The sequence below is a fragment of the Procambarus clarkii genome, chromosome 38, assembly GCF_040958095.1.
Source record: "Procambarus clarkii isolate CNS0578487 chromosome 38, FALCON_Pclarkii_2.0, whole genome shotgun sequence".
Lineage (NCBI taxonomy): Eukaryota > Metazoa > Arthropoda > Malacostraca > Decapoda > Cambaridae > Procambarus > Procambarus clarkii.
The window spans coordinates 7,020,764-7,035,995 of NC_091187.1; the positions used below are offsets into that span (position 1 = coordinate 7,020,764).

The 15,232-nt window shown below is 38.9% G+C and overlaps 1 pseudogene; it reads right to left on the bottom strand.

Annotated features, from left to right (window-relative positions):
- The window catches only part of LOC138372152 (voltage-dependent T-type calcium channel subunit alpha-1G-like), a 30,221-nt pseudogene extending 17,002 nt beyond the window's left edge, over nucleotides 1–13,219 (bottom strand).
- Nucleotides 13,220–15,232: the final 2,013 nt, after the last annotated feature.

Below are 15,232 nucleotides of genomic sequence, written 5' to 3' on the forward strand. Positions count from 1 at the left end.
TGATAGCCTAAGCTATTTGAACCACCCCACCGCCGGCACTCGGATAGTAATCTTGGGCATAGCATTTTACCAAATCACCTCATTCTTTGGGGCACACGTGAGGAACACAAATGCGAACAAGCCTGAATGGTCCCCAGGACAATATGCAACTGAAAACTCACACCCCAGAAGTGACTCGAACCCATACTCCCAGGAGCAACGCAACTGGTATGTACAAGACGCCTTAATCCACTTGACCATCACGACCGGACAAAATGAGGTGATAGCCTAAGCTATTTGAACCACCCCACCGCCGGCACTCGGATAGTAATCTTGGGCATAGCATTTTACCAAATCACCTCATTCTTTGGGGCACACGTGAGGAACACAAATGCGAACAAGCCTGAATGGTCCCCAGGACAATATGCAACTGAAAACTCACACCCCAGAAGTGACTCGAACCCATACTCCCAGGAGCAACGCAACTGGTATGTACAAGACGCCTTAATCCACTTGACCATCACGACCGGACAAAATGATTCGAGTCACTTCTGGGGTGTGAGTTTTCAGTTGCATATTGTCCTGGGGACCATTCAGGCTTGTTCGCATTTGTGTTCCTCACGTGTGCCCCAAAGAATGAGGTGATTTGGTAAAATGCTATGCCCAAGATTACTATCCGAGTGCCGGCGGTGGGGTGGTTCAAATAGCTTAGGCTATCACCTCATTTTGTCCGGTCGTGATGGTCAAGTTGATTAAGGCGTCTTGTACATACCAGTTGCGTTGCTCCTGGGAGTATGGGTTCGAGTCACTTCTGGGGTGTGAGTTTTCAGTTGCATATTGTCCTGGGGACCATTCAGGCTTGTTCGCATATATATATATATATATATATATATATATATATATATATATATATATCCAATCCACACCAGATATAGGTGTATTTGCGGCGAGGTGGTGGCTGACAGGTACGGTCACCATGGCCTACTCTGCCAAAGCACAGGGGGATGGCACTCGAGGCACAGTGAAGTTAACGACATCATCAAGAGGAGCCTCACCACAGCTGGATGCCCAGCTGAAAGAGAGCCCCGTTACCTAACGCCCCGTAACTCTGATGCTCTTATTGGTCGCCCGGATGGTATCACAGTGAACCCCTGGAAGAATGGCAAGCAGTTGGTATGGGACTACACGTGCGTATCAACCCTGGCTAACACCAACATTAACCTCAGTGTTGCACAACCAGGTGGCGCTGCCACCCACAGGGAAGCAGCCAAATCCCGTAAGTATAGAGAACTGGATCACCACTACAATTTTGTCCCCCATTGCTTTTGAGACGCTCGGCGCCTGGGGTAAAAGTGCTACCAGTTTTTTGAAGGAACTGGGTTCTAGGCTCATTGAAACAACAAGGGACCCGAGAGCTGCAAGCTTTCTTTTCCAGCGCCTCAGTGTGGCGATACAGAGGGGAAATGCGCACTGCATCCAGGGTTCCTGCCCGCCATCTGAGGAGCTGGAGGAACTCGACAACCTATGACAACCATCTTTGTAACCCATATGTAACTCCTTTTTTGTAACAAAGTTCAAATAAAGTAAATATATATGTGTACATACAAAAGAATGGGGGTGGTAGGAGAAGATAATATTAGTGTTCAGTGAGAAACCACAAGGTCTCCTCTGAATACTTTTTATTTTCTTCTCCGAGGCTATGGGTCCCCACATTGGCACCAGAGGTGGTACCCTCACAAACTTTTATATATATATATATATATATATATATATATATATATATATATATATATATATATATATATATATATGTATAAATATATATATATATATATATATATATATATATATATATATATATATATATATATATATATATATATATATATATAATATATATATATATATATATATATATATATATATATAAATATATATATATATATATATATATATATATATATATATATATATATATATATATATATATATATATATATATATATATATATATATATATATATATATATGTCGTACCTAGTAGCCAGAACGTACTTTTCAGCCAACTATGCAAGGCCCGATTTGCCTGATAAGCCAAGTTTTACGAATTAATATATTTTCTCTAATTTCTTTCTTATGAAATGATAAAGCTACCTATTTCATTATGTATGAGGTCAATTTTTTTTATTGGAGTTAAAATTAACGTAGATATATGACCGAACCTAACCAACCCTAAATATTCTTTCTTTCAACCTTTCAAATATTCTATCTCTAATGCTAAGTATATTTAATTCTTTCCGCATGTTGAGAACTTTGGTAGTTATAGGACAGCCAAGTATAATTCTGAGTGCTTCATTTTGCATTTTTTCCAGTCTATCTATACTTTTGCCATTCTGCAGGACCAAAGCTGGTGCATGATAGTCTATCAGAGACCTTATATACGCTAAATACATCATTCTTGCTATTCTAATATTAGCACCATATTTCGGGCTGTACCCCACTACAGTTCTGAGAGCCTTGAGTCTGTCTCTACATTGTTGATGTAACTTATTGACTGCAGTTGAGGTACAAGGGACAGAGACTCCAAGGTATTTGAAAGAAGAGACATAGTCTATTGGTATGTTGTCTATCTTAAGTTTTCGTGGTCCACTTTTGCGGTTGCCAATTTGTCTGTTAAATACCTTAGTTTTAGCAGCGTTGATTACAAGACCAAGGCTCTCACAAGCTGTATGTATACAATTTAAGACTGTTTGCATTTTGCGGTGGGTTTTAGTATGTACAAGGATGTCATCTGCATATCTGATAGTGATGTTTGCCGGACTAGTTGGGATTGATTTTAGTAAAGCATTAATTAGAACATTAAACAAGGTAGGACTAAGTACTCCTCCTTGTGGGGTGCCTAGTTGCATTACTTTAGTTTCACTCTTGTAGCCTTGGAACAGCGCAGAGGACTTCCGGTTGGTAAGATAGCCTCGTATCCACTGTAATAAATGTCCCCCTATATCCATTCTCGCTAATTCATACATAATCACTTCCCTATTAGCAATATCAAAGGCATTTTTTAAATCAAGAAATGTTGTGTACTTGTGCCTTTTATCTCCATGAACAGTAAGAAAGGTTGTGATACAGTTGTGTACACTTTTACCATCTTATCTTGAGGTTATCTTGAGATGATTTCGGGGCTTTTAGTGTCCCCGCGGCCCGGTCCTCGACCAGGCCTCCACCCCCAGGAAGCAGCCCGTGACAGCTGACTAACTCTCGGGTACCTATTTACTGCTAGGTAACAGCGTGAAACTACCATGTGTGAAACCATTGATATCAGGTGACATGTGCTCTTTAACTCTATACAATAATCTATTAAGCACCATTCTCTCAAAGAGAGAATGGTGCTTAGTTGATTGTCTACTATTCTCTCAAAGGTTTTGCACATGCAACTGGTCAGTGAGATGGGACGGAAAGCATCCGGTTGGCCAGGCTTTGGTACAGGTACCGTAAGACTGGTGGTCCATGATACAGGCAACTGCCCAGAGACATAGCTGGCATTAAACAATTCTAATAATGGGTTACCGGGTACACGATGTAGGAGTCTTAGAATATCATAGGTGATACCGTCCTCACCAGGAGCAGTGCTACTGCCCCTGGAGAGGGCTGCATCCAATTCATAATCTGTATATGGAACATCACATTCATCATGTTGCTTGCTCAACATGAAATTTATGAGAGAATTTCTGTCTGTGGACCTCGCCTGCAATTTCTCCCCAGTGCTAGCTGGTAGCATTCCAAGGCTGGAAACCTGAGCCCATTTTGCAATTAACTGATTGGCTTTCTGTAGCGGGTTTGGGTGTGAAACTTGTCTACTATTTTTACAAATAATTTTGTTTATGCCTTTCCAGGCTTTGCCCGGGGGAGTATGCAGGTTAAGTCCACTAACAAAACCCTCCCATTCATTTTGTCTCAGTTCAGTCATTCTCTCCCTTGCCGCTGCAAGCGCGGCCTGAAACAGTTTTAACATTTGAGGAGTTCTAAGGCTCTTATATGCTTTACCTGTCTGTCTAGCAATTGATTTAAGCTCTTTCAGTTTAGCATCATCATAGTACTGGTTGTGTCTGACCTGTTTACCAGTACTTCTTTTTGTTTGGCGTGACTCACTATTTTTGATGGCCTCATAGGTATATGGGTACATCCGGTCTCTTACCCTCGACCGCGTCGGTACCTTTATGGTCAGGAAGCCACGGATATTTACAATGGGGCTCGGTCAGTCAATATGATTCCTTTGACATCACTCAACTTATGTATTCTGTTCTCGTATTGACAATTTGAATGATATCAAGAATATTTTGAATATCTGCTGACATAGATGGTGCTGTAGTTAATTGTTGTTCATGACCTGTCCAGTGGGTCGAGACTGGTCTCATTAGCATCTCTCAGATTAGTGGGAAGAAATTCTTGCTGCAAGAATGTGTGTTCTCAGAGCTAACTAGGGTAACTAGAATACTTATTTCCTAAATAAATACTTTAATTGTAAATATTTGAAAATATATGGTATGTTTCCGAATTTCTGACGATATAAAACATATTGTGGTTTATAATTAAGTTCTTAATAGTGATCCTATCCTGCATCATAATTTACATAATATCTACTTCTGTTTTGTGTATTAAAATGACTACTTTTTATGTTAATTTATTTCTGTAAATGATGATGATGATAAAGTTCAATAAATGTAAGTAAGAACATAAGAATGAAGGTAACTGCAAAAGACTTATTGGCCCATACGAGGCAGCTCCTCGTATGGAGCTGCCTTTGATAAGTAATTACCAAAGAGGGCACCAAGCCGGGAAGGCTGTGTAGCACAATAAAATAAGTCTACTGCTCCTTTAGAGGACGGTATTACTTACAGTTTACTGAGATTAGTCTCACAAGTACCAGGTAATCCACTTTTAGTGTTGTACAGAATGAGTTTAAGTGAAGGAGTATTACCTGATGATTGGACAGTGTCATTGTTCCCATCCCCAAAGCACACTCAGATAATTATAGACCCATATCTCTAACATAATTTTGTCTATTAGCACAGTTTTCGGCGTGAAGGCATTGAGTAGATCTCGGCAATACAAGAAGTTTCAAGCTAAACTTTCTAATATGCTACACTCACCTGAGGTCCGTAGAAGAGCGAAATCTGATTATGCATTTTGGTTCTACAAGGTAGCCAATTCCATCAAAATATTAAATATGTACCCAACTCAATTAACGATTAATCAACCAATTACTCCATGGGATAACTTGGATCTAGCAGTTGATTTTGTAAATGCACCCAAGAATGATAATGTACACTCTACATTATTAAAACAGTTAACACTGAAAAGCATCACTGAGAGTACTCAGGGTATGGGTAACGATGTGTGTCAGTGCTATACCGACGGTTCTGTAGAAGAAGGTGGACGATGTACCGGATGTGCATGTAATATATTTGAACAATCTTCTCTCGTACATACAGCAATGAAGCGCGTCAATGATTGGGCAAGTACAACTTAAACCGAACTTGCAGGCATATACCTTGCCACTGAATTTTTAAAACACAAAGGCAGTCGACTTACATACTGTGATTCGCAGAGTGCACTCCTGGTATTGAACGCACATAGTAGTGACACCCAGAAAATAGTCAGTGATATTCGAATGAATATTTTAGCTGCCAAAGAAAAGAGATTTGAAATTAAATTCCTATGGATACCATCACATGTTGGCATCTCAAGGCATGACACTGTTGATATGCTTGCAAAGACAGCCTGTAGAAAACCAGTGGTAGAAATTTATATGGGTGTTTCATTAGCAGTGACAAAGAGAATACTTAAGCAAACATCTAATGAAAATCTCACCGACCTAACAAATTCACAAAGACCTGAAAATTGTAGCATTAAATATTATGATAGATATCGTGCGGAGACATTCACATACAGGATTAATGGAACAAGAACCCAGCAATGTGATGTTATAGTGGCCATAATACGCTTGGGATATAGACGTATCTGGCAGCTTTCTCAAAACCCAAATGTCGAGTACACAATGTGTCAACTTTGTGAAAGAGAAAATATGCACTCCCTTGAACATTATATTGTAGAATGTCCCATACTGACTGACTTTCGCCCTCCTGGGCTAAGGTATGCTGAACTGTGTAATTACTATTTGAGTACTGGAACACTTGATGATATATTGAACTTGTACCCTAGATTGACCATGTAACGTATCAATTATACAATGAATGTATGTGATGTAACTCTATAACCTGAGCTTGTGAAAGCACCTTAATCACCTTCAGTGATTAAGTGCTTAATTGCACACTAGTTTCTCTATCAGTTATCTCACCTTGTCAGAGTAAAAGAGACAAATATATGTGTATGTATGTGTGTATATATGTATGTATATATATGTATATGTACGCATACGTCTGTGTGTGTATATGTATGTGTATAAAGTATATGTGGAAGCTGGTCAGAATTCAATTTCACCTTTGTAAATGCACGTTAATGACACTATGTAAAAGACACATCGAACACTTTATGTAGGGCATACGTAAATCTGTGTATTTATGTATTTACGTATGTAGCTTAGCCTGGCATTTTAAAAACACTACAATCACCTTATGTGGTTGATTGTTCAATAAATCCCTGAACTATATGTTTAACAAATCTCTAACCCTATCAATGGAGTTAGTTAGTTTAGTTCTTATATTATGCACCCTATACCCATCTTGTGGGCGGTAGTGGAAAGGGTTAGAGTCCATGGCGGACTGAAGAAAATGTATATATGCTGGTTAGCATTGTTAATGTGTGGCCACGTCTGTGGTAGAAAATAATACAAAAAATCAAATAAAGGTATTATTGAAACTTTATAGGAAAACATTAAATCCTAAATATATCTTTAATATTATACTTGAAATATTGTATACTTTGCTCTCTCCATCGTACTTCTGCACCTGCTGGCAAGTGGTTCGGTGCAGTGTGCAGGTGATGTTCATTACTGGGTGAGCTGGCAGGTGGTGCTCACCTGCCAGCTCACCCAACGAAAATTTGGTTTTTAATACACTTACACATTTATTGGGTCTTTCCTTCACCTTCATTCAAGCACTAGGGTATTACAGTAAGTGTTTTAATTATAATATTTATTAACGTTATTATTTTTAATTTTTATTATTATTAGTATTATTATTAACAGGAGAGGATCGAGTGTGTGTGTGTGTGGGGGGGGGGGTATAATGGTACACATGTCCACATCCCAATGCCCGCCCTTCCAGGACTGGGGGTGCGGGGGTGTACAATAAACTATACCCACATCCGGCGGCAGCTTGTCGAAGGCGGAAGTGTAGCCTAGACAATTTGTCATGATAATTAGTGATGACTCTTATTTTGATTATGGGTCTGTAATCCAGTTAAGCTTTTATTCTTAATTTATATTACAATGCTGGTAAAATACACTTCTTGATGATGAGTATGGAGTACAAATGAACTCATTGTGTACCCAAGTTCAAGTTCAAGTATGTTTATTGAGATAAGCAATAAATACATCTCGAAGGGATAGAGTAGCTTAGGCTATTTCAACCCCCCTCTAATTCAAGTCCCTCAAGGGGCGCACAAATGCTGTGAGTACAAATAGACAAATAACATTACAAGAATCCAAACAAGAATTGTGTACCCTATACTCACAGGATGAATATAGGGTACACAATAAACTACCACTCACATCATGGGTATGGGTTGCACAAGAAACTATCGCGCAGAGGATGAATATGGAGAGCAAAGTAAACAAAGATTCACACGATGAGAAAGGGTTGCGCAATGTCCTATGACTCACAGAATGAGTATTAGCTGCACAATAAACTACAGGTCACAGGATAAGTATGGGTTGCACAATAAATTACAGGTCACAGGATGGGTATGGGCTGCACAAACTACCGGTAACAGGATGAGTATGGGATGCACAATAAATTACGGGTCACAGGATGAGTATATGGGTTGCACAAACTACTGGTAACAAGATGAGTATGGGGTGCACAATAAATTACCGCACAGAGGATGAGTATAGGGTGCACAAACTGGTTGGGTAAATGGAAATGGTTGGGTACATTTCCTTTCACCTAATGCGACTATTCATGTGTCCGGACACCGGCGATTGTGTGGTATTGGCTATTTATTTAACCATAACTTTGCATTCATTTAATAATTATATTAAGATATGTTTTCCTTGAAATGTAGTTACAGTATCGTCTACATGGCTTTATTCTGACATAAAGACCTATGGCGTTACTTTGCATATATGCAAAGTAATTATAAAATTGATTGGCTTGTGTGGAGGCCTTCACACTCCCAGAGCGAGCCATCAAGTAACTATAAAAAGGCATATATCTTAACTTTCAATTCAATTATATTTATGCCAAAGTATTAACATGCAGCTTATATTTATGTCTTTATGATGACATAGAAAACTTCGTTTATTACAATATCTAGATTAAATTAACATTGATCTTCGGAAGGTCATAGTTCCCATATCGGTAAGGAGAGCATCGGCCATGAAGCCTTGTTTAAAGTATGAATATTTTTCCTCTCTAATAAGGTATAATCTCTGTGATGGATTCACAAAAACTATTTTATATCTGCCTTTCTGATAACATATACAAATATAATCTTTATTTGTGAATATTTGTTAATTAAGCAATATATCAGAGGGCGTGTAGGGTTCGGTGTTCAATGAACGAAAAGGACTGGATCACTGTGTACAGGAGGGTGATATGGCAGCAAACACTCTCCTGGCGACCATATATCTTGGGTAAGTCGCTCCACACAATTGTCGCTTGGACCGTCGACTTCCTATGGCGTCACCTCTCACATATTTACGTCTAATTTCGTTATGAAATTAGATTATTTCAGAGTAAAAATAGGTTTGATCATGTTCTATGTGTAGCTCCAACATTATAGTAAGTAAATATGCCATATTTCTTCATTACTTACGTAATGCTAGGACGATTTGGGTAGTTTTGGCCTGATTTGGGGTGATTGGGGTAATTCTATGGACCGTTTCAATGTGCCGAGTGTGGCAAAAAATTTAGAGGACGTGGAGCTATAATAAGGCACATGTTATTGCATTCAGGTGACAAACCGCATGAGTGTCCAGAGTGTGGGAAGAGATTCAGTCGTCTTGGCAATATGAAGAGGCACAAGATGATACATGCAGATAATAGGCTAATCACTTTGAGCGTGAAAGATAATTAAGAGAATGTTGAAGGATAATGAGGCACATAATGGTATATTAACTTACCTTTAATCTAACAGTGTGCTATCACAATGCCAGTTGGATGTTCTTCAGAGGTAATTATATTTCGGTCCGTCTAATTACCACAAGCTACACAAGCTTCAGAAAGCTTCCTGGCAATACGTTAGTAATGAATAAATATGATATATTTACTCATTATAATGTTGGTGCTGAATGTACAACACGAAAAAACATAATTTTAATCTGAAAAAGTATCTTTTTATAAAGAAATTAGACGAAAATAAAAAGCTGGTGACGCCAAATCAAGTCGACGATCCAAGCGTCGGTTTGGTTAGGTTAGGTTAGGTTTGGTTAAGTTAGGTTAGGTTAGGATAGGTTAGGTTAGGTCAGGTCAGCCTAACCTAACATATCATATTTATTCATTACTAACGTATTGCCAGGAAGCTTTCTAAAGCTTGTGTAGCTTGTGGTAATTAGACAGACCCAGTATATTTTGCTTGAGAAATACACTTCACAATGAAAAGGTAAAGATATGAAGATATTTTATTATATTGTTCTTATATGAAAGTTAGATGACCAAGCAAGAACTGGAGAAGCTGTCACTAGGAAAACTCAAAATTGCTTATAAGTATAGAAATATCTCTTTAATTTAGCAAAGGTAAAACAAAGCCTTAAATGTTTTTCTTCATATTTATGTAAATAATGTGCTTCCTTTTTTTGCTTCCTGTGGAAATTCATTTAAAATGTAATATACTCTCTAGCTAAGTTATGGACATTTTTGTTGTAATATTATTTAGCATTGGAGTTGGTGAAGAAGACAATCTGAGACGTACTTAAGGTGAGACCATTTGATTGGTAAGGAAATGTATATTAATCCAGGAATTTTCTCATCAGATTCATATGCAAACTGATGTCCATTTTTTATTTTTTGTTTAGGCCTATTTATGAGTTCTACTCTTGATTATAAATATTTCACCGAAGAGTATATTGAAGGCTGTTTGGCATTATAGCTGTCAGTCAAGTTAATATGAAATTTAAATTTATATTACTCTAAAAATTTATCACTCTAAATTTACCAGAAATTTATTACTCTAGCCTAACTTTATCAGTTATGCTGTAATTGTCTGGGAATAATATTTTACCCGATTTACCTGAGGGCTACTAACCCGAGTGACCTCGATGAGAACAGGAAGTTGTCGAAGATTGGCAATTATATTATCCTGACTGTCAATTTATATAAAAAAATTATATCAAAGAGATATTTATGTTGTGGTGCTTGTGGGTTCTATTACGTCTATCAATGGAGAGTTTCAGATCAGGGTTAGCATTTAGGAACAAGGTTTTGTACTTGTAAATAGCACAAGAGAATGTGTAGAGCGAGTGTATATGTAGCATGTTCAGGGATTTTAAACAGAGAGGTTGGGTGTTGTTTGAAGACAGTTTCATTGTTATGATAACAGATTTTCGTTGGGTGATGATGGGCTTGAGGTAGTTTGTAGTGGATAAATGAACCTCATGCATAGATACTGTATGTTGAGATACCACCCCTAATTTACAAAAAAAGCCCCTAGATTTTTAGCTCCAACCATTGCATTGCTCTACAACAAATTATTTGAACTCTAAACCTTTCCTGATATTTTGAGAAAAAAAGCAAGAGTAACCTTAGTCCATAAAAGCAGCAATCTCACTGAAGTCAACAATTATAGACCAATATCAATTCTGCCGATTTTGTCTAAATTATTTTAAAGATGCAATAGATGGCTCTTAAAACCTGTTAATTATTATATTATTATTACTTGACAATTGTCTCAACATTCCAATTTACTGTCCTCTTACTATAAGTGTTGTTTTAATTAGCACATAAATGATCTTCACGTAATATGGTTTATTTACCCCCATGACAATGCTTCAGTATTTGTAAAGTTATAATTCCCGGTTATTAAGGTAATTAGAGAAATAACAAACCCTGAATATATGAACGTTAAAAGCATTTTGGTATGTGCAAAATATTCTTGTCTTGCAAGAACACTGGCTTACATCTTATGAATATCAAAACCACTTCAAATTTATTGATAGTTATTTTTCCATTGCCAGTATTGACATGTCTATTGACTGGTCAGGTCCTGGAAGACCCTATGGTGCTGCTGCTATCCTGGGCATAACAATATGCAATGTAAAGTTGAGGTTGTCAATATTGTATCAGGGCTCACTCCTGCTATACTTGTGTCCTATAGTTATCTGGAGATGATTTCGGGGCTTATCGTCCCCCACGGCCCGGTCCTCGACCAGGCCCCCTTTTTGTTACACAATCCCAAGGAAGAAGCCTGTAGCAGCTGTCTATCTCTCAGGTACATATTTACTGCTAGGTGAACAGACTCATCAGGATGAAAGAAACTCTGCCCATTTGTTTCCGGCTCCACCAAGGATCGAACCCGGAACCTCAGGACTATGAATCTGATGCACTGTCCACTCAGTTGTCAGGGGCCTGAAAGGTGCTCAGCAGTATTTGATTATGTGTGTGTGTGTGTATGTGTGTGTGTGTGTGTATGTGTGTGTGTATATGCATGTTTCACAAGCAATATCAACTGTGCAGATGAGTATGGAAATGTATAATCAGAAATATATCAATTGAGTAATTTGTATCATAATGCTGAACTCATGGGTGGTAGGTGATTTTTAACACTGATTTTACCCGCTAAGATGTATACTTAAATTTGTTTAATGAATTCATGGATGCTGAAAATTTACATAATCCTGCTATTAATGATTTATTTACTATTACTATAGCTTTATGTCATGAGATAGGAATGGAAGGTCTCATATTGATCATTTTCTTATTGATGATATAACTGGTCACACCTTTAAGTATAAGGCTGTCAGTGATGACAACCTGTCCTGGTATCATCCTGCCATGGCCACCTCCAATATACCTCACTCACAAGTTGTTGCTGCCAAAGATAACATAAACCTCCCTAGAACACACCTAAACGTAGGAAGGCCACTCTTGCTGACCTGGATAAGTTTAAATGCCTGCTTAACCAATACTCAAATCACAAGTGATGCAATTGCTTGCAATATTATCCAGTGCAATTTGCATTAGAACAATCTCAAGGACTTTTTCACATCTGTCGTTTAGTGCTAGATAGGGCAGGGGAAGAGAGTATTTATCTTATAACCAATAAAAGAAGTAGTATGCCTGGTTGGAATAATCATGTTAGGGGAATTTCAAAATAGATCTACCTTTTGGCATGACCTACGGAAATATGCAGGGTGTCCCAGAGATGGTTGGTGGCCCCAGCTCAGGTGTGGCACCAGGGCTCAATATCATCAAGAAAGAGGATTAAGAAAGAGAAAGATAATATTGTGAGATCAAAAGTTGCCGATAATCTTTCAAGGAAAAAGTTTTATGATATTTTAGGTGAAATTAGAAAAAAAGGTTCATGCAGAGGAGTAACAAAAGTTATAGATGATGTCTCTGGGGCCCAATAATATATGAAATGGTTTAAAAGAAAAATCTTTAACATTGTAGAACACTGCGAGGTGCAGGACAGATGAGACTGAAACTGACCTAATTACAGCTGTATGTGGAGCCTGTATGGACCCTGCCCCCCCCCCCCCCCCTAATGTTAAACACCTGCACACTGTAACCCATGTAATGCTTGAGAAAACTTAGAAAGCTAAACAATAGGAATTATGATATTTTACATAATTATGATATAATACAGTAATATATTATGATATATTACTGTATTTTATTTATTATTTTTGTATACAAGGGTTCTTACATTCTTGTACAGCCAATAGCACGCATAGCTTTTTAGGTGAATGTCTATGTGTCTTACAGGCTCTCTCTCCCATGGTACATCTCCACAATTTGTCTTACAGGCGCACTCTCCCACGATACATCACCACCATGGGTCTTACAGGCACACTCTCCCACGATACATCACCACCATGGGTCTTACAGGCACACTCTCCCATGGTACATCACCACCATGTGTCTTACAGGCACACTCTCCCATGGTACATCACCACAATGTATCTTACAGGCACACTCTCCCCCGATACATCACCACCATGGGTCTTACAGGCACACTCTCCCACGATACATCACCACCATGGGTCTTACAGGCACACTCTCCCATGGTACATCACCACCATGTGTCTTACAGGCACACTCTCCCATGGTACATCACCACAATGTATCTTACAGGCACACTCTCCCATGGTACATCACCACCATGTATCTTACAGGCACACTCTCCCATGGTACATCACCACCATGTGTCTTACAGGCACACTCTCCCATGGTACATCACCACCAAGTGTCTTACAGGCACACTCTCCCATGGTACATCACCACCATGTATCTTACAGGCACACTCTCCCATGGTACATCACCACCATGTGTCTTACAGGCACACTCTCCCATGGTACATCACCACCATGTGTCTTACAGGCACACTCTCCCATGGTACATCACCACCATGTATCTTACAGGCACACTCTCCCATGGTACATCACCACCATGTATCTTACAGGCACACTCTCCCATGGTACATCACCATAATGTATCTTACAAGCACACACTCCCATGGTACATCACCATAATGTATCTTATAATAATAATAATAATAATAATAATAATTTTTATTTAGGCAAAGGTACATACATAAAGAGATTTTACAAAGTTTGTTGGCTTTATAGATAGAGCTAGTACATACAATGCCTAAAGCCACTATTACGCAAAACGTTTCGGGCAGGAAAAAACACTACTGACTAAAGCTTAAAACTAATGGGTAAAAAGAAAAAAATGCGTTGAGTACAAATAAAAATAGAGGTAAAAGAGGGGGGAACATTGTTGAAAAAACAGCACAAATACAATTACAAATTATTACAGAAAATTACATTAAAACGGCGTTGATTTGAAAAACAAAAACAAAAAAAAAAACATACATGGGTTGACAATAGAGGGGTAAGGTAGGTTACAGGGAATTTATTAGGTATAGCTTCGTTTTTAACTTAAACTGGTTGAGAGAGGTACTGTCTTTAACATGGTTGGGAAGGTCATTCCACATTCTGGGCCCCTTGATTTGTAGAGCATTTCTGGTTTGATTAAGTCGTACTCTAGGAATATCAAAACTGTATTTATTTCTGGTGTGGTGCTCATGGGTTCTGTTACAACCTTCTATGAAGCTTTTGAGATCAGGATTGGCATTACAGTTTAGCGTTTTATATATGTATAATACACATGAGAGAATGTGCAGTGACTTAATGTCTAACATATTCAGGGATTTGAGTAGGGGTACCGAGTGATGTCTGGGGCCAGAATTGGATATTGTCCTAATAGCAGCTTTGTGTTGAATAATTAGAGGACGTAAGTGATTTTGGGTAGTAGAGCCCCAAGCACAAATACCATAGTTGAGATATGGATAGATAAGGGAGTAATAGAGAGTCACCAGGGCAGGGCATCTTACAGTGTTACGAACCCGAGTCCAGCGTCGTAGCATGGAGCATTGACGACAACGCCATCTGTGAGTCAACTCCCGAAAACCCCTCCAAATAGACGACGCCATCTAGTGACGACGAGATATACCGGCGACAGGGGCTGGTTTCCCGTCTTAATCAGCTCGTAACGTAGCCGCTGCTGACCTCTGGTGAGGTGGCGCTTAGACAGCAACGCCATCTATGGAGTGGATAGGTGGACGTTTGTGTCTAAACCTGTGAGTGAGGTGCCCTAGAGTGTCCCCCGTATTAATGACGTGTCTGATTACAGAGTCGACCTGGGACTGCTGTAATGGACGATGGGCAGTCTACCCAAGGCAGCCAAGGTCTCTTCATGAGTTTGCTCTGCAGAAGCAGTGAGTCACCCCCGTACTAACACTGTTGAGTGTATTAGCCTGCCTGTGACGTGGCAGTACCAGGAATCGTCCTATCCGGGGCTGGCTGCTGGAAGAGACTAGCCACTGTGGTGCTGAGAAAGGAGAGTGATCT